This window comes from Electrophorus electricus, chromosome 2 (genome assembly GCF_041902795.1).
Source record: "Electrophorus electricus isolate QZ-2024a chromosome 2, ASM4190279v1, whole genome shotgun sequence".
Lineage (NCBI taxonomy): Eukaryota > Metazoa > Chordata > Actinopteri > Gymnotiformes > Gymnotidae > Electrophorus > Electrophorus electricus.
The window spans coordinates 17219864-17240923 of NC_137498.1; the positions used below are offsets into that span (position 1 = coordinate 17219864).

At 40.7% G+C, this 21060-nt stretch overlaps 1 long non-coding RNA gene across 1 annotated transcript; it reads right to left on the reverse strand.

Moving 5' to 3' along the window:
• Positions 1–1563: 1563 nt before the first annotated feature.
• On the reverse strand, positions 1564–7767 carry LOC145660344 (uncharacterized). The gene is made up of 3 exons (XR_014126604.1): positions 7445–7767; positions 5842–6156; positions 1564–1637 (listed from the first exon to the last, which is right to left on the reverse strand). It is a non-coding gene; the product is annotated as an uncharacterized LOC145660344 (long non-coding RNA).
• Between the last annotated feature and the right edge of the window lie 13293 nt (positions 7768–21060).

Sequence of the window (21060 nt, forward strand, 5' to 3'; positions counted from 1 at the left end):
CCTTTAAATGCCTGAGCTGTCTATTAAAATATTTCCCCTCTGGTGCTCTGAAACAGACACTACAGGTAACAGAAGCGTTACTGCATGTCACATGGTCATCACTAGTTAAAGGCCAGCAGACAACTACCGTTAGCTAGTAGGTAGTGAATAGTCAAATAAAAAAGAAATACAATTAAAAACTTTAGTCGACTTTAGTTTTTTAGCACTGATTCAGGCACAATTTAGGTAATTGCTCAATTTTAAAAGTATTGTTTTAGCAATGACATCAGAAAAAAACCCCAAATGATACACAATCCTACTTGCAGAAAGTACGAAACGTGACATATGCCATTTATCAGTCAGCAGATTCATTTTCCAGATTGTTTGTTCACACTTTTTTTATATGGTATGTCACGGAGACGTGTATCTGCATGGCTGTTTCTTCTGTGCATGTTGTTCATGGATTCTAATAAAATGACACCTTTTTGATAAACCATTTTGCATGACGCTGATATGACCTGTTAGCATGTTTATCTCCTGTCCCTCTCATCCCTCTAACCTTTCTGGCACTTTTCTACTACTTTGGTTGATTCAGAAGTTACTTCTGAGTGCAGTGAGGTGTCTAAAAAGGCCCAGTAGCATAAAGGTACTGCTATAGAGCAGGTGATCATAATAAGGTTATCATCAAGCATATAGCATACACACACACACACACACACACACACACACACACACACACACACACACACACACACACACGCAATGCTTAACATCTCTAGCTACAACAGTCATAAGTGAATGACTGCTGAAAAGTCACTGGTAAACTACAGCACATTAGGCAAATAAAACTACTCTGTGAAACTACAGAATATTAAACAATTAACTGCTCTGCTAAACTACAGCATATTAGATGATGTCATACTGTCTGTTATAATTTAGCAATCAGAATCGACTGTGTGCACTGCAGTAAAGACTGTAGTGAAGTTCTCTGTGCAGACAAGAATAAGGCCCTTAAAGTTTTTCCATACTTTCAGAAACACATGACCTCTCACGAGTACCTGCATGACTTTCACTGGGTCTTAACATGCAGAAACTAATCACTAATCCAAGCTCTGACACGGTAGAACAGATCTGTGTACTGAATCAGAGTTCACTGATATTATAACATGGATGTGTGACGCCCACCCGTGTCTGCTGATCTCTCCTCTGTCCTGTTTGACCCTTTCTGCTCACCGTCTGTTCACGTCTCTGAACTACAAAATTAACTCAGTGTGAGATGGACAGATATGTATGTATTTATTTATATACAGATTTTATTATCAAGAGCATCTCACATGTTTATCAGTATGTGTGCTCTCTGGGAAGCAAACCCATGACAGTGTGTTATCAGCACTGTGCACTACCTGTCTACCAGGTGAGCAGAGGTCTGTATTACTGGATAATATTGTACAGAGAACTTCACACTGAGACCTGTTATAATTGTCTGTGAACTTGAATAGGAGTGTGTTTGTTTGTGTGTGTGTGTGTGTGTGTGTGTGTGTGTGTGTGTGTACCTCTGTATCTCCAGCAGATGACTCCTCCTCCCGTCAACAGCAGTAAACCCCCCACACCAGCTAAGATGGTATGACGTGTGTACAGTGAAGAATTGTCTGCAATTCCTGCATGTGGGAATGTAGAAAGCAGAATTAAAATGTGATGTATTATTTGTCACTTTTAATATTATAGTGTATGATTTTCATAACAAGCATTCAATACAAATGTTTTTTTGGCACAAAAACAAAGAGGATGGAGCATGAATGAGTCTCTGTATCTCTACAATCTGAAATTACACATTTTGGCATTATACTTGATTGAGAGTTGATAATATTGATATTGATTATTATTGATAATATTATTAGTAATTAATAAAAGTTGACATTGTCAATGTCATTAAGACTACATTTGTAGTCCTTTAACCATTTTCAGATGTTATTGTAGTAGTAGGTTTAGAATGAAGCTGTTGGACTTGTTTTGTCAGTGTGCACTGGAGTTCCAGGCATTTATTAGTGTATCTCTGTCTCTCTCTCTCTCTCTCTCTCTTTCTCTCTCTCTCTCTCTCTCTCTCTCTCTCTCTCTCTCTCTCTCTCTCGGCATAGCCGCCCACTTCACCTCCTGTAACATCTCTGTTGTACTGGAACTGACAATCTTTCATTGTTATTCTACCAATCCCAGTGTCTGCCTTTGTCTGTCCCCATTCCTGTCGTTGTAACTGTCCCAATCCCAGCTGTGGTTCGGGTTCCTGTTATCCCGTATCCCGTGCTCCTACTCTCAGCCGGGCTCCCGTCCATCCCACTGCCCAAGCTGGAACCCAGTCGTCTCCTGTCCAGCCTGCTGTCAGGTCTCTGGTTGTGGTACAAAGTCCTGTTTCCACCCCTCACCCGATGGACTTGCCCCTTTTTTTTTTTCCTCCTTTCCCACCTGTCCTTGTCCAGGTTCTCCAGACCCTGCTGTGTGACGCCGGGCTCGGGCTCCCTTGTCAACTGTTATGCACGTCAGGAGCCCCGTGTTAAGGAGGGTGTGGGTGCTACTGTAACACCCCTCACCACCATCACACAGGAGCCCTGTGTTAAGGGGGGTGTGGGTGCTACTGTAACACCCCTCACCACCATCACACAGGAGCCCCGTGTTAAGGGGGGTGTGGGTGCTACTGTAACACCCCTCACCACCATCACACAGGAGCCCCGTGTTAAGGGGGGTGTGGGTGCTACTGTAACACCCCTCACCACCATCACACAGGAGCCCCGTGTTAAGGGGGGTGTGGGTGCTACTGTAACACCTCTCACCACCATCACACAGGAGCCCCGTGTTAAGGAGGGTGTGGGTGCTACTGTAACACCCCTCACCACCATCACACAGGAGCCCCGTGTTAAGGGGGGTGTGGATGCTACTGTAACACCTCTCACCACCATCACACAGGAGCACCGTGTTAAGGAGGGTGTGGGTGCTACTGTAACACCCCTCACCACCATCACACAGGAGCCCCGTGTTAAGGAGGGTGTGGATGCTACTGTAACACCCCTCACCACCATCACACAGGAGCCCCGTGTTAAGGGGGGTGTGGATGCTACTGTAACACCCCTCACCACCATCACACAGGAGCCCCGTGTTAAGGAGGGTGTGGATGCTACTGTAACACCCCTCACCACCATCACACAGGAGCCCCGTGTTAAGGAGGGTGTGGGTGCTACTGTAACACCCCTCACCACCATCACACAGGAGCCCCGTGTTAAGGGGGGTGTGGATGCTACTGTAACACCTCTCACCATCATCACACAGGAGCACCGTGTTAAGGAGGGTGTGGATGCTACTGTAACACCCCTCACCACCATCACACAGGAGCCCCGTGTTAAGGGGGGTGTGGATGCTACTGTAACACCCCTCACCACCATCACACAGGAGCCCCGTGTTAAGGAGGGTGTGGGTGCTACTGTAACACCCCTCACCACCATCACACAGGAGCCCCGTGTTAAGGGGGGTGTGGGTGCTACTGTAACACCTCTCACCACCATCCTCCTCCCCATGTGCTCCTTTGTTTGTTTTTGTTCCTCCACATGCTTTGTGTTGTTCATGCCCTCACACAGGGGTCCTGTGTTTCCCCTTTCACTTACCCCCGTCGCCTAGGTCTAGTCTCACCCTCATTATTTACCCTATAAAGCCCAATCCTGTACAACGACTATGTCAGTTATTTTGCCTGAATCGCTTGTATGACATTGTGTATGCAACATTAGCACAGTATGTTCATGTGTGCTTTCATTTTCATTAAAAAAAAAAACAAACAAAAAAAACACATCACACCAGGCTAACTCATGCTTGCATCCTGCCCCACACTCGTTAAACCAATGCGTGTTACCGCCATTGGTAGTTGATGGACTGAATGTCTTATAACCATTTGGAGACGTCTGAAGCTGCAGGGTTAGCGCTCTCTCTCTCTCTCTCTCTCTCTCTCTCTCTCTCTCTCTCTCTCTCTCTCTCTCTCTCTCTCTCTCTCTCTCTCAGTGCATTTCAGTTCAGTAAGCTTTACTGGCGTGACCATATACCACTATAGTATTCTAGTATTGCCAAAGCAGTATTATAACATGAACATTACACAACATTACAACCTTTGCAATTATGGAAATTAAGAATTCTGTTATGATAAAGAACTTGAAGAGAAACTGCAATTGGTCTGAAATAATAATAATTATAAGAAGTAAAAGGGAAGAAGTGTAAAGAAAGAGAAATAAATAATAAGGATGGAAAATAATAAATAGTTAATAATAATAAATAGTTAATAATAATAAATAGTTAGGTAACTTTTATAAACTGGGTAATATAGTCTGTTGTGTGTGTGTGTGTGTGTGTGTGCGTGTGTGTGCGTGTGTGTGTGTGTGTGTGTTTGGGTGGGTTAATCACTGTCCCTCATCTTATGGCAGGCAGATATGTATCGCCCAGCTAAAGCGCTGCTTTCCTTCTTTTCGCCTAGTAGGATGGGCAGTTTCAGTGTTAGACAGACACTTAAAGTTGGGGTGGACCGTCTCAGATTTTGTAAAATAAATTTGCCATATTTGGATGAATTTTTCACATTCAGTGAGGAAGTGCAGCTCTGTCTCTACAGTGTCATATTTACATTGCTGACAGAGTCTCTGTTCTCTGGGAAGCCATGACATTTATATCGGCTGGTCTGGACGGCCAGGCTGTGTTCTCTGAGTCTGGACTTTGTCAAAGTGGTTCTGTGTTTAATGTCAGCCACTGTGTACATGTCGTCTGCTACAGTGTACTGACATTTTAGGGCCAGATAACGTTGCATTTTGCTTTGTGCTTGTGTTTGTGTTCCAGTGGGTGATGTAGTTTAGTTTGTGAAGTGTAATAATTTGGTTTGGTCTGATTGTTTGTACTTCAGACTGGTCCTGATGTGTTAGTGTTAGTGTGTGTTAATGAACTCAGTGTCAGCACCAGCTGTGAGAGGAGACTCTTCTCTCTGCTCTTCTTTTTTTTTCGTTCTCTCTCTCCCTCTCTGCTTCCCTCCTTCTCTCTCTCTCTGCTTCCCTCCTTCTCTCTCTCTTTATGCAACAGTTTATGCTCCATCACATTTGATAAATATGAATGGTTGAGAAAAATCTTGTATTTGTAGAGTCAGTGGTTCTAGCCCATCTGGTCTATTACACAGTTAGTGTTAACCATCCTCCAACTCCAGTCATGATCAGTGCCTGACCACTGAAACACTGCTGGCTGGATATCTTTCACTGTCAGAACACTCTCAGCCTACCAGTAGCACTGAATCCAGTAACACTGCTGTACCTGAACCACTCATACCAGTACAACACCCATTACCAAGCCTCCAGCACTGTAGTGGGACTGATGTATGGAGAATGGTTCAGTATCCACATATACTGGGACATCTGTGGTCAGAAACTGACCAGTGATGTCCTGGGTGCAGGGTGACACACAAACTGTGTAAGACACCAGGTGGACACAGTCTGTAATTATACCTACACATTCACTTATTAGAGGTACTGAAAGTGTTCAGTGAGGGCAGGTGAAATGAATGTTAGTTGTGTTTAACTCTTCTAGACTGGTGACAGAGGGTGTCTGGTGACTAATATCTGAGGATAATGTGGTCCACATGTTAGATACATAAATATGTAATGGTGTTTCTCTACTTTTAAATGTCCTGTTTTTGAATTTTAGTAATATCTGATGTATGTGTGTCTAATAAAGTGTGTGCTGAATGTATTTATATTACATTTATTTGTATGTTTAAAAAGTAAGTTCATGGTGGAGAGACTAAATCGACTTATGAGGTTTTCATTGATATTAGGAATGTGGTTGCTAATAATGTTTTACCTGAAATATAAAGTCTTGTGTATGTGTATTCATTGTCTTTAATATAACACCTGTAGTCTCCCTCATCCTCTTCAGTCAGGTGTGATATGAGTAGAGAGAGATTTCCTGGAGAGTGAGCAATACCCAGCTGAACTCTGTTTCTATACTGTTCACTCTCACTGGAGATCACATCCCATGAGTTTCTGTTTGTGTTGCGTTTCCTCCAGGTGAAATTCTCAGGTTTGGTGTGTAGGTCAGTGCAGGAACAAGGCAGCAGTACTGAGTCTCCTGTGTATGCAGTGATTTCGGAGATCCTGTGATGTTCCAGTATACAGCCTACAGAAACACACCAATAGAAGACCTTCAGTATGTGATAATAATGATTAGATGTCACTTACCAAGTGAGGCAACTAGTAAATCTGAACAGATGTGAGCACCTCAAACCATGTAGTACCTTCCTGTTCTTGAAACTGGGTGATGAAGCTGAAATGAAACTCCCATATGACTCTGTTGTAAATTACTTTGTACTGAAAGTGATGCATTTGCCCTGGTCCTGAAATAAAGTGTTCCATTTTGATGTTTATATGATTGTGAATGTCTTAAGTAATGCCACAAAACTAACAGTTAAATAAAGGTCAGACACAATATATGTAACTCTGTGATAGCGCATCAGTGTGGAAGCCTTCACTAGAATTCTTTATATTAAGTCAGCAATTGTCACGGAACGCTCCCCCCACCACTGGTCACGTGGTACGGCCCACCGCGTGCAGTTGAAGTCACTTTTTGTTCTGTAATCACGCCCCCATGATGGCACACAACTGCCCCTGGTTTAATGTTGTGTGTGTGTCTGTGTGTAGTTAAACCCCTGTTGGTGTGTGCATTAGTGTTGGTCATTGTTTGTGTTGCTAGTCCTACGTGTATTCATGTTAAACGTATATGTTTGTGTTGCCGTCGTTAGTGTTCCTGCAGTGTTACGTGTATTCGTGTTATCCGTTTATGTTGTGTGAGTGCCGTTGTCGTAAGCGTTAAGTATCAATAAATGTCTGTCAAAGTCGAGGGAGTCTGTGCGTCCTGCTCCGCGCCCTGCGGCACTCCAGCTGTTACAGCAATCAAGTGGCACATACAACAAATGCTAAAGATTCTTGAAGTGCTGATGTTTGTTCAGTTTTCCACCTGATCTCACTGAGTTTGTCTGTGTGTCTAGTGAGGGGTCTGGTGTTGTCTGTACAGGCAAAGGTCTGAGTAACAAATGATCCAGTTAGATTCCCATTCTAATTACATTCCCATCATGTATGAAGACTTAAGATTTAAGATTTAATTTTTTCACATGGGTTGAGCAAAATCAGGTGATTATGGCTGCTCTTGATGTTGTGTAATTTTGGGGAAGGTAGTCATTCAGAAAACAGCTAACACTACTTGTGACATTGTTTAAAAGAGTATTTGACCATCACTGAACTAAAGGTTACTGGTAATGTGCACAGATGACAGCACAACAACAAATATGACAGCAGAAAGTCTACAAGTAACTCAGACAACCAAGACTTTGCTAGTGTGGATACCTAAGAAAACCTTAAAGCTGGATTTATCATTTGCAGTTGGATTTGGATCAAATACAGTGTTTTACCTTTAATGGTGAGTCTGATGGCTTTATAGTTCCACTGGTTAGGATAACACCTGTAGACTCCCTCATCCTCTTCAGTCAGGTGTGATATGAGTAGAGAGAGATTTCCTGGAGAGTGAACAGCACCCATCTGAACTCTGTTTCTGTACTGTTCACTCTCACTGGTGATCACGTCCCATGTGTTTCTGTTTGTGTTGCGTTTCCTCCAGGTGAAACTCTCAGGTTTGGCGTGTGGGTCAGTACAGGAGCAGGGCAGCAGTACTGAGTCTCCTGTGTATGCAGTGATGACGTCTGTCCTCAGATTCCCTACCAACATGCAGCCTGCAGAAACACACAGGATAAAGGCCTTCACTATTAAACATGGCTGCACATGTACATGTAAAATGGCTGTTATTCCATATGACATACTCCATTATTATTATATATCACATACTCCATTATTATTATATATGACATACTTAACTATTATATATGGCATACTTAATTGTTCCAGGTCCAGTCACCTGATGGTACTGATGGTACCAGCCAACTGATGATGGTACTGGAAATCACTAAGAGATTTCCCAATAGATGTTGGTATGATGGATACATGACCATCAAGTTATAAGATGTAAATGTCTGATTATATATTGTCTCTCTCCCTCCCTCCTTCTCTCTCTCCCCCTCTGCCCACCCTCGCTCCCTCCCTCCCTCCTTCTCTCCTTCTCTCTCTATCCCTCATTCTCTCTCTATTTCTTCCTTTCTCTCTCTCTTTCCTTCCCTCCTCTCTCTCTCCCTCTTTCTTTTTCTCCCCCTCTCTCTAGAGCAAATGAGAACAGTAGTAACTAAATAAGGAAACTAAACAAGTTGTGTGTAATATGGGTATATAACTGACTAGAACCTAAACAGGACAGAAGACAAGAGTCATTAACTACAGGTATGAAATACAAATACAAACAGAAGATGTAACTAGAAACAGACAGAAGTAGAACTGCAGATCCTGCTGCTGGATAGATTTTTTGTTTTATGTAGTACAGTAGTTATTGATACAGACCAGTCGCTATATGCAGTACGGCCCACTGAGTGCAGTTGAAATGATTTTTTGTTTTGTAACCACGCCCCCATGATGGCACACACCTGCCCCTGGTTTAATGTTGTGTGTGTCTGTGTGTAGTTAAACCCCTGTTGGTGTGTGCATTAGTGTTGGTCATTGTTTGTGTTGCTAGTCCTACGTGTATTCATGTTAAACGTATATGTTTGTGTTGCCGTCGTTAGTGTTCCTGCAGTGTTACATGTATTCGTGTTATCCGTTTATGTTGTGTGAGTGCCGTCGTCGTAAGCGTTAAGTATCAATAAATGTGTGTCAAAGTCGAGGGAGTCTGTGCGTCCTGCTCCGCGCCCTGTGGCACTCCAGCTGTTACAGCAATCAAGTGGCACATACAACAAATGCTACAGATTCTTAAAGTGCTGATGTTTGTTCAGTTTTCCACCTGATCTCACTGAGTTTGTCTGTGTGTCTAGTGAGGGGTCTGGTGTTGTCTGTACAGGCAAAGGTCTGAGTAACAGAAATGATCCAGTTAGATTCCCATTCTAATTAGATTTCCATTCCCATCATGTATGAAGACTTAAGCGTCGGTCACATCTAACTGCCACCTCGCTCATGTTTTCACATGGGTGGAGCAAAATGAGGGGATTATGGGCGGTCTTGGTATTGTGTAATTTTGGGGAACGTAGTCCTTCAGAAAACAGCTAACACTACTTGTGACATTGTTTTAATAATTAGTATAAGAATAGCAGCTGCTTTTCTTTCAGAAAGAAGCAAGTAAAGCTCTTGCCCCTTCAAGTGAATGAGGTTTTTCACCAGGCAGATTTTTCTCGTGTTCGGTGTGAAAGATTATTTATACTGCAGATTTAGTGTCTGATGCTGCCTTTAAATTGAACCTAAATAAGATGCCTTAGCAGGCAGCATATGTCAGAGGGAGAACTGTGATCACACATTTATTCAACAGTCTTGGATCTGAAAGCATATTGGTCATTATTTCCATAGACATTCCAGAAAATTCTAATCTAAAGCCTCAACCCAAGCAGCTACAAAATTAAGATAAAAAAAAGAGCAAAATTACAAGACTTTGTACATAAATGCTTCATGAACTACAAATTCCATAATGCCCTCATACAGGTAGCTGAGATATGTGTACACAGAGAGACTGAGCTACAACGTTGATTGTCATGGCATACTATGTCATTTCAACCAAGAGAATCATAACATATTGATACGTGTACGCCTAACTCTCAACTATGAAGTCTTGTTCTTGTTAACCCCAACTGCTGTGGTCATCTGTGGTCTCTTGCAGAGATATTGTTATTCATCAATTGTTATTCAGGACAGTAAATCACTCTACCAGCTGTGGGTTCCTCTCGGATGTGCTATGACGGTGATGCTGCTCGTATGTGGTCACTCTTTGATTAGTCAGTGTTGGACAAACTCTGCTGTTGATCAATCAAGATAAGACTAAAGAAATTCTGAACCATAAGGAGTTAATGCTGGAGCAGAGCTGAGAGTGGAGCTGGAGCAGAGTTGGTGGACTGAAGACGTACATTTGGAGAAATCTCTCCCTTGGGCTTGTGCTCTCTCTCTCTCTCTCTGTCATGCTCTCTCTCAGTCACATTCTATTTCTGTCTCTCCTTCTCTCTCTCTTTTTTCTGCCTGGATGCCCCAGCAGACATGCTCTACTGTTCCTGGCCTGGCCACCCACTTCACCTTCTTTAATGTCCATGTTGTCTTTCTCTCAATCTGGCACTTAGGTAACATTTAGAAAGTATTTTCTGTGCCACATTTCTGTAACTTATTTACAGAGTTTCATTATAATATCTATTTTATTCTAATTGGTTTCATTATAATATCTATTCTATTCTATTGTGTATCTACTTCTCTTCTGTTATGCTAATTAACTCTTTGCTACATTGAACTCATGAAGCTCGGCTCTCCGTGTAGTATTTGTAATGAGACTGATGGAGTCCAGACGCTCGCAGATGATGTTAATCACTGATAATTTATTAAGAGAGAGGAAATCCAAAGGTGTACTCAAAATTCTCTGCACTGGTGGATTGAGGCTGAGTGAAGAGCAAGCTATATTTTTCTATATATTTAGAGTGCTGACACCAGTTTCCTGTAAAGTATCCAATCTCTGCACTGTAAGTTTAGTAGGTCAAATCCTATGTTAGGTTGACAGAACCTCTGACAAAGCAGGATGTATTAAGACTGAGGAATTTTAGAAAGGTCGTGATGCATATTCTCATAACACATGCTAGACAATGCAGTAGAGCATTCTCTTCTTAATATAAATTATAATTACTGGCATAATTTGGAATCAGATACATTTTGTAGTTTTATGTGCATTAAACCTTTGCCTGCACCGCTGATGTTGGCAGTTTGTAAGTGGGACGGGTAAATAATTACAGTAACAGAAGCTCCAAATATGTCACTTGTAATGTCAAACTGACATCAACACTGACAACTTGTCATAGCAAAGCCTTGCCTCTTATTTTAGATGTTTTAAATCAAAAATCTAAAATAAGAACACATTAGTGATTTTGATCCAGCTGGTCCACCTACATTAATGATCTGCACACTGTGCAGTTTTCAGAACGATAATGTAACGCAGAGGCAGACAGGACTTGATGCACATGTGTAAATGAAAGTTCCTAATTTGCAAAACAGGTGGACACAATGGCAAAATTAACCAAATGATGCAAACTAAACACTGACTAAATGGAACAACAAAAAGGGAGAAAAACGATACAGGAACTGTGCAGAAACAATAAAATTGTGATGTAACATTTAATACTAAGGCATCGAAGCTCGTATCACACAGTGTACCGAAGCTTGTATCATTTACTATTACCACTAAAGTTAATATTACCATTAATATTACCACTAAAGTTACTAACAACACGTGACTAATGACGGTCGAAGCTTCAGATGTCACTGAAGCACAGGATAAGGGTGAGACTGTTTCATAAGTTTGGCACTGTCCTATAACTTGGAAGCTTTATCTTTTTACTAAAAAAAATTGGAAATGTGCTAATTATAGAAGTCAAAAGTGGAGTAAACGTTTCATAACGCCAACCTGTTGTTTTTACATAAAAGGGAAACAATGATTTTAAACAAATGATTTCAGAATTTAATGACTAAACATCATTACTGATCATCCATTTTTTTTATGACATATGAAGGCGGTGGAGTGTTGTATTGTTTATAGTGCTGCGCAGTTTTGAATCTATGGCTGCTATAATTTCTGAAAAGCACCAGGTGTCGCTGTTTTGTCACCAGCTTTCAATGCTCCAATGCTTCGAATCATTCAGCAGTACAATAAGGAAGAACCTCAAACGCTTCACAGGACTTCGTCTGCACATCATTACCAAGAAGAAAGTTAAACAGTAAACACTAGAATAACGAGCAGGCTAATAACATTACCAAACAACAATAAACTCACAGGAGGACGAGAGCGCAAATTCAGATACCCACAACCAAGATGATAAAACAAGGGATATTTATACAAAGAGTAACGAATGCAAACTAGACAAAGATGAAAACAGTGACAGAAAAAACAAACGAGGGGTCGGAACAGAAAAACCAAAACAAAGAAGCATGTGTGTTAAAAACCTGAGACATTCTTACTTGAACTGCCCAAGATATTTGTTACAATTAAAGGAGTATTTGACCATCACTGAACTAAATGTTACTGCTAATGTGCACAGATGACAGCACAACAACAAATATGACAGCAGAAAGTCTACAAGTAACTCAGACAACCAAGACTTTGCTAGTGTGGATACATAAGAAAACCTTAAAGCTGGATTTATCATTTGCAGTTAGATTTGGATCAAATACGGTGTTTTACCTTTAATGGTGAGTCTGATGTATTTATAGTTCCACTGGTTAAAATAACACCAGTATTCTCCCTCATCCTCTTCAGTCAGGTGTGATATGAGTAGAGAGAGATTTCCTGGAGAGTGAGCAGTACCCAGCTGAACTCTGTTTCTGTACTGTTCACTCTCACTGGTGATCACGTCCAATGTTTGTCTTCCTGTGCTGCGTTTCCTCCAGGTGAAACTCTCAGGTTTGGCGTGTGGGTCAGTACAGGAGCAGGGCAGCAGTACTGAGTCTCCTGTGTATGCAGTGATGTCGTCTGTCCTCAGATTCCCTACCAACATGCAGCCTGCAGAAACACACAGGATAAAGGCCTTCACTATTAAACATGGCTGCACATGTACATGTAAAATGGCTGTTATTACATATGACATACTCCATTATTATTATATATGACATACTCCATTATTATTATATATGACATACTTAATTATTATATATGACATACTTAATTGCTCCAGGTCCAGTCACCTGATGGTACTGATGGTACCAGCCAAATGATGATGGTACTGGAAATCACTAAGAGATTTTCAAATAGATGGATGCATGACCATCAAGTTATAAGATGTAAATGTCTGCTTATAGATTGTCTCTCTCCCTCCCTCCTTCTCTCTCTCCCCCTCTGCCCACCCTCGCTCCCTCCCTCCCTCTTTTTCTCCTTCTCTCTCCATCCCTCATTCTCTCTCTCTCCTTCCCTCCCTCTCTGCCTTCCTCCCCTCCCTCCTTTTCTCTCTCCATCTTCCCCTCTCTCTCCCTCCCTCCTACTCTCTCTCTCTCCTTTTCTTTCTCTCCCCCTCTCTCTCTCCCTCTTTCTCTTTCTCCCCCTCTCTCTAGAGCAAATGAGAACAGTAGTAACTAAATAAGGAAACTAAACAAGTCGTGTGTAATATGGGTATATAACTGACTAGAACCTAAACAGGACAGGGGACAAGAATCATTAACTACAGGCATGAAATACAAATACAAACAGAAGATGTAACTAGAAACAGACAGAAGTAGAACTGCAGATCCTGCTGCTGGATAGATTTTTTGTTTTATGTAGCACAGTAGTTATTGGTACAGACCAGTCGCTATATGCAGTACGGCCCACCGCATGCAGTGAAGCTGATGGCACACACCTGCCCCTGGTTTAATGTTGTGTGTGTCTGTGTGTAGTTAAACCCCTGTTGGTATGTGCATTAGTGTTGGTCATTTTTTGTGTTGCTAGTCCTACGTGTATTCATGTTAAACGTATATGTTTGTGTTGCCGTCGTTAGTGTTCCTGCCAGTGTTACGTGTATTCGTGTTATCCATTTATGTTGTGTGAGTGCCGTCGTCGTAAGTGTTATGTGTTAATAAATGTCTGTCAAAGTCGAAGGAGTCTGTGCGTCCTGCTCCGCGCCCTGCGGCACTCCAGCTGTTACAGCAATCAAGTGGCACATACAACAAATGCTACAGATTCTTAAAGTGCTGATGTTTGTTCAGTTTTCCACCTGATCTCACTGAGTTTGTCTGTGTGTCTAGTGAGGGGTCTGGTGTTGTCTGTACAGGCAAAGGTCTGAGTAACAGAAATGATCCAGTTAGATTCCCATTCTAATTAGATTTCCATTCCCATCATGTATGAAGACTTAAGCGTCGGTCACATCTAACTGCCACCTCGCTCATGTTTTCACATGGGTGGAGCAAAATGAGGGGATTATGGGCGGTCTTGGTATTGTGTAATTTTGGGGAACGTAGTCCTTCAGAAAACAGCTAACACTACTTGTGACATTGTTTTAATAATTAGTATAAGAATAGCAGCTGCTTTTCTTTCAGAAAGAAGCAAGTAAAGCTCTTGCCCCTTCAAGTGAATGAGGTTTTTCACCAGGCAGATTTTTCTCGTGTTCGGTGTGAAAGATTATTTATACTGCAGATTTAGTGTCTGATGCTGCCTTTAAATTGAACCTAAATAAGATGCCTTAGCAGGCAGCATATGTCAGTGGGAGAACTGTGATCACACATTTGTTCAACAGTCTTGGATCTGAAAGCATATTGGTCATTATTTCCATAGACATTCCAGAAAATTCTAATCTAAAGCCTCAACCCAAGCAGCTACAAAATTAAGATAAAAAAAAGAGCAAAATTACAAGACTTTGTACATAAATGCTTCATGAACTACAAATTCCATAATGCCCTCATACAGGTAGCTGAGATATGTGTACACAGAGAGACTGAGCTACAACGTTGATTGTCATGGCATACTATGTCATTTTAACCAAGAAAATCATAACATATTGATACGTGTACGCCTAACTCTCAACTATGAAGTCTTGTTCTTGTTAACCCCAACTGCTGTGGTCATCTGTGGTCTCTTGCAGAGATATTGTTATTCATCAATTGTTATTCAGGACAGTAAATCACTCTACCAGCTGTGGGTTCCTCTCGGATGTGCTATGACGGGGATGCTGCTCGTATGTGGTCACTCTTTGATTAGTCAGTGTTGGACAAACTCTGCTGTTGATCAATCAAGATAAGACTAAAGAAATTCTGAACCATAAGGAGTTAATGCTGGAGCAGAGCTGAGAGTGGAGCTGGAGCAGAGTTGGTGGACTGAAGACGTACATTTGGAGAATGTCCCTTGGGCTTGTGCTCTCTCTCTCTCTCTCTCTGTCATGCTCTCTCTCAGTCACATTCTATTTCTGTCTCTCCTTCTCGCTCTCTTTTTTCTGCCTGGATGCCCCAGCAGACATGCTCTACTGTTCCTGGCCTGGCCACCCACTTCACCTTCTTTAATGTCCATGTTGTCTTTCTCTCAATCTGGCACTTAGGTAACATTTAGAAAGTATTTTCTGTGCCACATTTCTGTAACTTATTTACAGAGTTTCATTATAATATCTATTTTATTCTAATTGGTTTCATTATAATATCTATTCTATTCTATTGTGTATCTACTTCTCTTCTATTATGGTAATTAACCCCTTGCTACATTGAACTCATGAAGCTCGGCTCTCCGTGTAGTATTTGTAATGAGATTGATGGAGTCCAGACACTCGCAGATGATGTTAATCACTTGATAATTTATTAAGAGAGAGGACGTCCAAAGCTGTAGTAAAAATTCTCTGCACTAGTGGATTGAGGCTGAGTGAAGAGCCAGCTATATTTTTCTATATATTTAGACTGCTGACACCAGTTTCCTGTAAAGTATCCAATCTCTGCACTGCACGTTTAGTAGGTCAAATCCTATGTTAGGTTGACAGAACCGCTGACAAAGCAGGATGTATTAAGACAGGAATTTTAGAAAGGTGGTTATGCATATTCTCATAACACATTAGACAATGCAGTAGAGCATTCTCTTCAGAATATAAATTGTAATTACAGGCATAATTTGGAATCAGATACATTTTGTAGTTTTATGTGCATTAAACCTTTGCCTGCACCTCTGCCTTTGGTTGTAGGTAAGTGGGACAGGGGTAAATAATTACAGTAACAGAAGCTTCAAATATGACACTTGTGATGTCAAGCTAACATCAACATTGACTAAATCAACTTTTATGACTGTTTGTTTATGCCCATTTGCAACTTGTCATAGCAAAGCCTTGCTTCTTATTTTAGATGTTTTAAATCAAAAATCTAAAATAAGAACACATTAGTGATTTTGATCCAGCTGGTCCACCTACATTAATGATCTGCACACTGTACAGTTTTCAGAACGATAATGTAACGCAGAGGCAGACAGGACTTGATGCACATGTGTAAACGAAAGTTCTTCATTTGCAAAACAGGTGGACACAACGGCAAAATTAACAAAATGATGAAAAATAAACACTGACTAAATGGAACACCAAAAAGGGAGAAAAATGATACAGGAACTGTGCAGAAACAATAAAATTATGATGCAACATTTAATACTAAGGCATCAAAGCTCGTATCAAACAGTGTACCGAAGCTTGTATCAGTTACTATTACCACTAAAGTTAATATTACCATTAATATTACCACTAAAGTTACTAACAACACGTGACTAATGATGGTCGAAGCTTCAGACGTCACTGAAGCACAGGATGAGGGTGAGACTGTTTCATAAGTTTGCCACTGTCCTATAACTTGGAAGCTTTATCTTTTTACTAAAAAAAATTGTAAATGTGCTAATTATAGAAGTCAAAAGTGAGGGTAAATGTTTCATTACATCAGCCTGCTGTCTCCCAGTACAGTTTTGTATTATGTTTTCACATAAAAAGGGAAACAATGATTTTAAACTAATTATTGTAGAATTTAATTACTAAACATCATTACTGATCATCTTTTTTTTTTTTTTTATGAAATATGAAGGCGGTGGACTGTTGTATTGTTTATAGTGCTGTTTTGAATCTATAGCTGCTATAATTTCTGGAAACCACCAGGTGTCGCTGTTTTGTCACCAGCTTTCAATGCTCCAATGCTCCGAATCATTCAGCAGTACAATAAGGAAGAACCTCAAACGCTTCACAAGACTTCGTCTGCACATCATTTCCAAAAAGAAAGTAAAAACACATCTGCAGATAAAAACACAGTTGCATTCCACAACACACTACACACAGCTACAGCAGTAAGTCTGCTACACATCTTATACACTCTACAAAACTACAGTGTACTGAACACTGAAAACCACCCCAGACTATAGTCTGTCTAGTGGAACCACCATACGACTATGACCTGGAACTCTACAACTCTCTCAGTAGAACTCCACTGAAATTCTCCACCCACTAATATCCACAGTAGAGGGGAAGTGTGTTCAAGTGCAAAATAAATTATTCCTCCACTTCTTTCTCTCTCACATACAGACTAAATCTAACAGTGAAACAGTGTCTTTCTAGTGTCATCACTTCCTCCTGAGCTTCCCAGTGTTCAGTCCCCATCCTCAGTAAAGTGATCCTGCAGTAAGAAGTAGTGCTACACAGTGATCCCCCTCAGCACTGTTTGGACACATCATTTCACTCCTGCACTGAATGTAGCTTAGCAAATATTAGACAGATCAGACAAGAAGAGCTCTAGACTACATGCTGATCAAAATAAACATTGATCATTTAATCAGGTAAACATGAGCATTGTCTGATAACATTCATATTATTCATAAAGTACAGGTGGAATGCAGCAGTCTATGATCATGTTGTAGTTTTCATACTATTAAGAAAAAACTACTTAAAGAAGTTGTGAAATCCACCCACTGACACAGAACCACTAAAGGAGTCACCAAAGTAAAGACCATTTTGGATGTAGATAGTACAATGTCATCACAACCCAACAGTTATCACAGGAAGTAGAAACATTTTCTCTCCTTTTCTCTTTGTTACTTTGTTATTAAAGCTGTCAAAAGCTGTTTAACAACTGTTTGCTAAATGGTGAATATCTGTAAAGTAACTAATTGAGGCTGTAGGCTAGTGTGCACTGTGCTGTCACAACAACAACAAAAAAAACTGTACAAAGACAAACCCCCTAAAAAGCAAAAATAGTAATAAATAAATGTATAAATAAAAGAACTGAGAACAGCAATAGAGAGAGTGGGCTTCCTTGCCTAGTACCTCTATGCACATTTTGTGATGGTATTACATTAGTACTGACTGTGGCCTTAGGTGTGGTTTTAAAGATTTTACACATTGTGAGGAGAAAAACTTCAGGTTTTCTTTACTGAAGGCCTTTTCTGCATAGCAGTTTCTAATATGTGGAGTGAGGTGTGACGTATTTGTCACGGTTGGCCGGGCAGCCAGAGGGAGGGACACACCCACTCCTGCTAGGGATCACACTAAACACCTGCCTCATTCCCAGTCTCCTGCCTACTAATCACCTTCACCTGTTCCTTGTTCATTCTCTCTATTTAAACTCACAGGTCAAGAGAGAGTGCAGCACATTAGTGGCCCATCGGACTGCTCACGCCCAACGTGTACATCGCTACAAGGACTATTGGAACAGAGTAGTGTTTGTCATTAGTAGTGGTATCGTCACATATTGACAATGGAAAATAAAGAGCACTTTGGTGCAACCTTGCCTAGCGCTTCCTCTGAACTACCACCGTCACAGTATTAGGTTAAGTAGTCTACCCTGTTAATGGCTGAGTGTCTCCTCTGATGAAACCAGTTTGATCAGGGTGTATCAGTGATGGAATAATATGTTCTAATCTAATGGCTAATGCTTTGCTATTTATTTATTTTTTTTTCATTTTTTATTTCAATGTTTCCAAGAGATGATATAGTTTTACTTAGAGATGGGGTTTGTACTTAGAGATGTAGATTTCATTAAAAGGACCAAATAAGGACGGACTTTAGTAAAATGTGTTCAGAGTTGTAGACCAATACCACAGACCAAACATCTTTCACCTCCAAGGCAGCCTGACTGCTGTCCAAGGTGCTGAAACTGCACCCTTCAGCCAAGTTCAGAACCTGTGCTGGTGTCTTCTTACAATGTTTTTGTGGCTTTATCTTCCAAAAAGAGTCATAATTCAATTTTACACAACTTTTTTCCATCCTCTCTTTATCCCTTGGAATTAAACAGGCAGTTTCTGTTGTTGTGCCTTTGAGATGCAAGATAAATGAGCTCTGTTCTGATTGGCTGCCCTGTATTGTGCTTAATTTAAAAAGCACTAAGAGCTGAAATATGCCTGAGAACTGCAATGTAGGTGTTGGGGGTTAAACTGCTGTAGGCCAAAGAGGCAGAGATAAGTAAATGAGCTGGTTCTAATGACATCAGAGAAACAGTGATTTCAAAACAGGCTATTTTTACAGATTATATTCCATATATGGACTGTAAGAAATGGGAGAGTAAACAATGTGTTTTGAAAATGTAACAATATTTACATATTACTTAAAATTTATTTATTTCAATAAAGTGAGTGAAATTCAGTTTTCCATGGTAGGGGCCCTTTAAGGACATGGGCCCAGATATGACTGTCAAAACCAATAAGCAGAGTCAGTCTACACTGTTTGTATTTGGTACCTTTTGTGGTTCTGTGATTGTTAAGGTGCAGTTCCATCTCTGAATCAGTGTCTCACCTACTTCACCTTCACTCTTGTTGCTACACTTGTATTCCACATTATGTTTGATTTACTGTTTCTTTTCAAGAACACAGAAGGGAAACGTGTGCTACAGTTTACAAACTTGATGCAAATTCCTGAACTTTATACAAATTCAGAAAACACTTTATTCAAAATGACGTGTGCTATATTTTGGAAATGCGAGGCAACTTCCGAAAACAGTTCCGTTGTGTTGTGACTGAGTTTGCAGCATTTCTGAAGTTGCTCTGTATTTCGGAACTGTAGCGCACATATTTCCATTCTAATGAATTTGCTTTTTTTATTTTTACATTTTCTGCACAATGGGTCTTCACACCCATCATAAAGCTGGACCTGGATACCTCACTTGTCGTGCCAAATGTATTTATTCATCACTAGTCCAGCTCTTTATCGTGTAGGTAGTGAGTTCTGCCCCTCCTCAGGTCTCCATGGTAACACAGAGTAGTATCGTCTTGGATATGATGAGCTTGTCAGAATTCATGAGATCAGAACTCACTGTAGCCTCTCCCTGAAACCCACCCCCACTCCCCACTTAGTAAAACACACAGAAGCACCAAACACATACATCATACACCACACGTAAAGGACAGTACCACATATACAATCAACCACAATGAGGTGTGACCTCTGTCACAGGCAGCTGGATACAGAAGTGGGTAGTGGACAAGAGCTGCATCATACACAGAATGAACAAGTGAGGAATAAATAACACACACAGAAATAAACAAGTGAGCACATTTCACATACCACACCATGATAAAAAAAACATAAATTGTTTTTGTAAATGTACAGACTTATAGGGCAAAATGATGCTTGTAAGAGTCACAATACTCTTAATTTCATCAATCTTAGTAATGTCCCTACAATTCCTATCGTATGCTGGTCTGAAGTAACTATTTAGCAAGTAATTAGCACCGGTTCCTCTCTACCGGACTGAACCACAGCGCAGATTTCAGTGCCACTTAACAAATAAAGTCAACAAATTTACTTCATTCTCCCTTAACCCAGGTGGACAAGATATGTTTGATGTCCAAATTTTGCTCCTTTAGTTTAGAACAAAAGCTGCTAACATTTCTAACAAACACTGGAAGCCAACAGCAACGATAGGTAATAGGATTTGTAAATAAGTCAGATATCGAGCTACATGTCCTCAAACCTCATCCAGGTCGCTTCCCGGTGACGTGTTTCTTCACTTGTCTATACCTGTAGAGAGAAGGTAACACTCACCATCAGCAGCGTGGAGCACAAGGAGCAGATAAACACACACCTGCATTCTTACTGAGTTACACACACTACACACACCGTACACACTCTTCAATACAGTCTACTGAATAACTTCACAGCTACACTTATAGTGAAGAGGAAGTGTATTCAGATGAAACTCTGACGAACCTTTATTCACATCTCTCTCTCTCTCTCTCACACACACACACACACACACACAGATATATTTGGTACATCCTCTTGGTACTGTTGCTTTCAGCATCTGCATAACAAAATCCTTTTCTTACTTGCAATAATGTGCTGGTTAAAAGTATGAATGTCTTTATCTCAATAAAATATACATCAATCTTATAAAAGGAATGCTTGCCTTTTTCCTTTTTAGAAATTATATCAGTCTTATCTACCGTTTTTTTTGTGTTTGTTTGTTTTGTTTTTTATTCGTGTTTCCATATAATTTAAGTGTAGTATAGGTCCACCTAGTG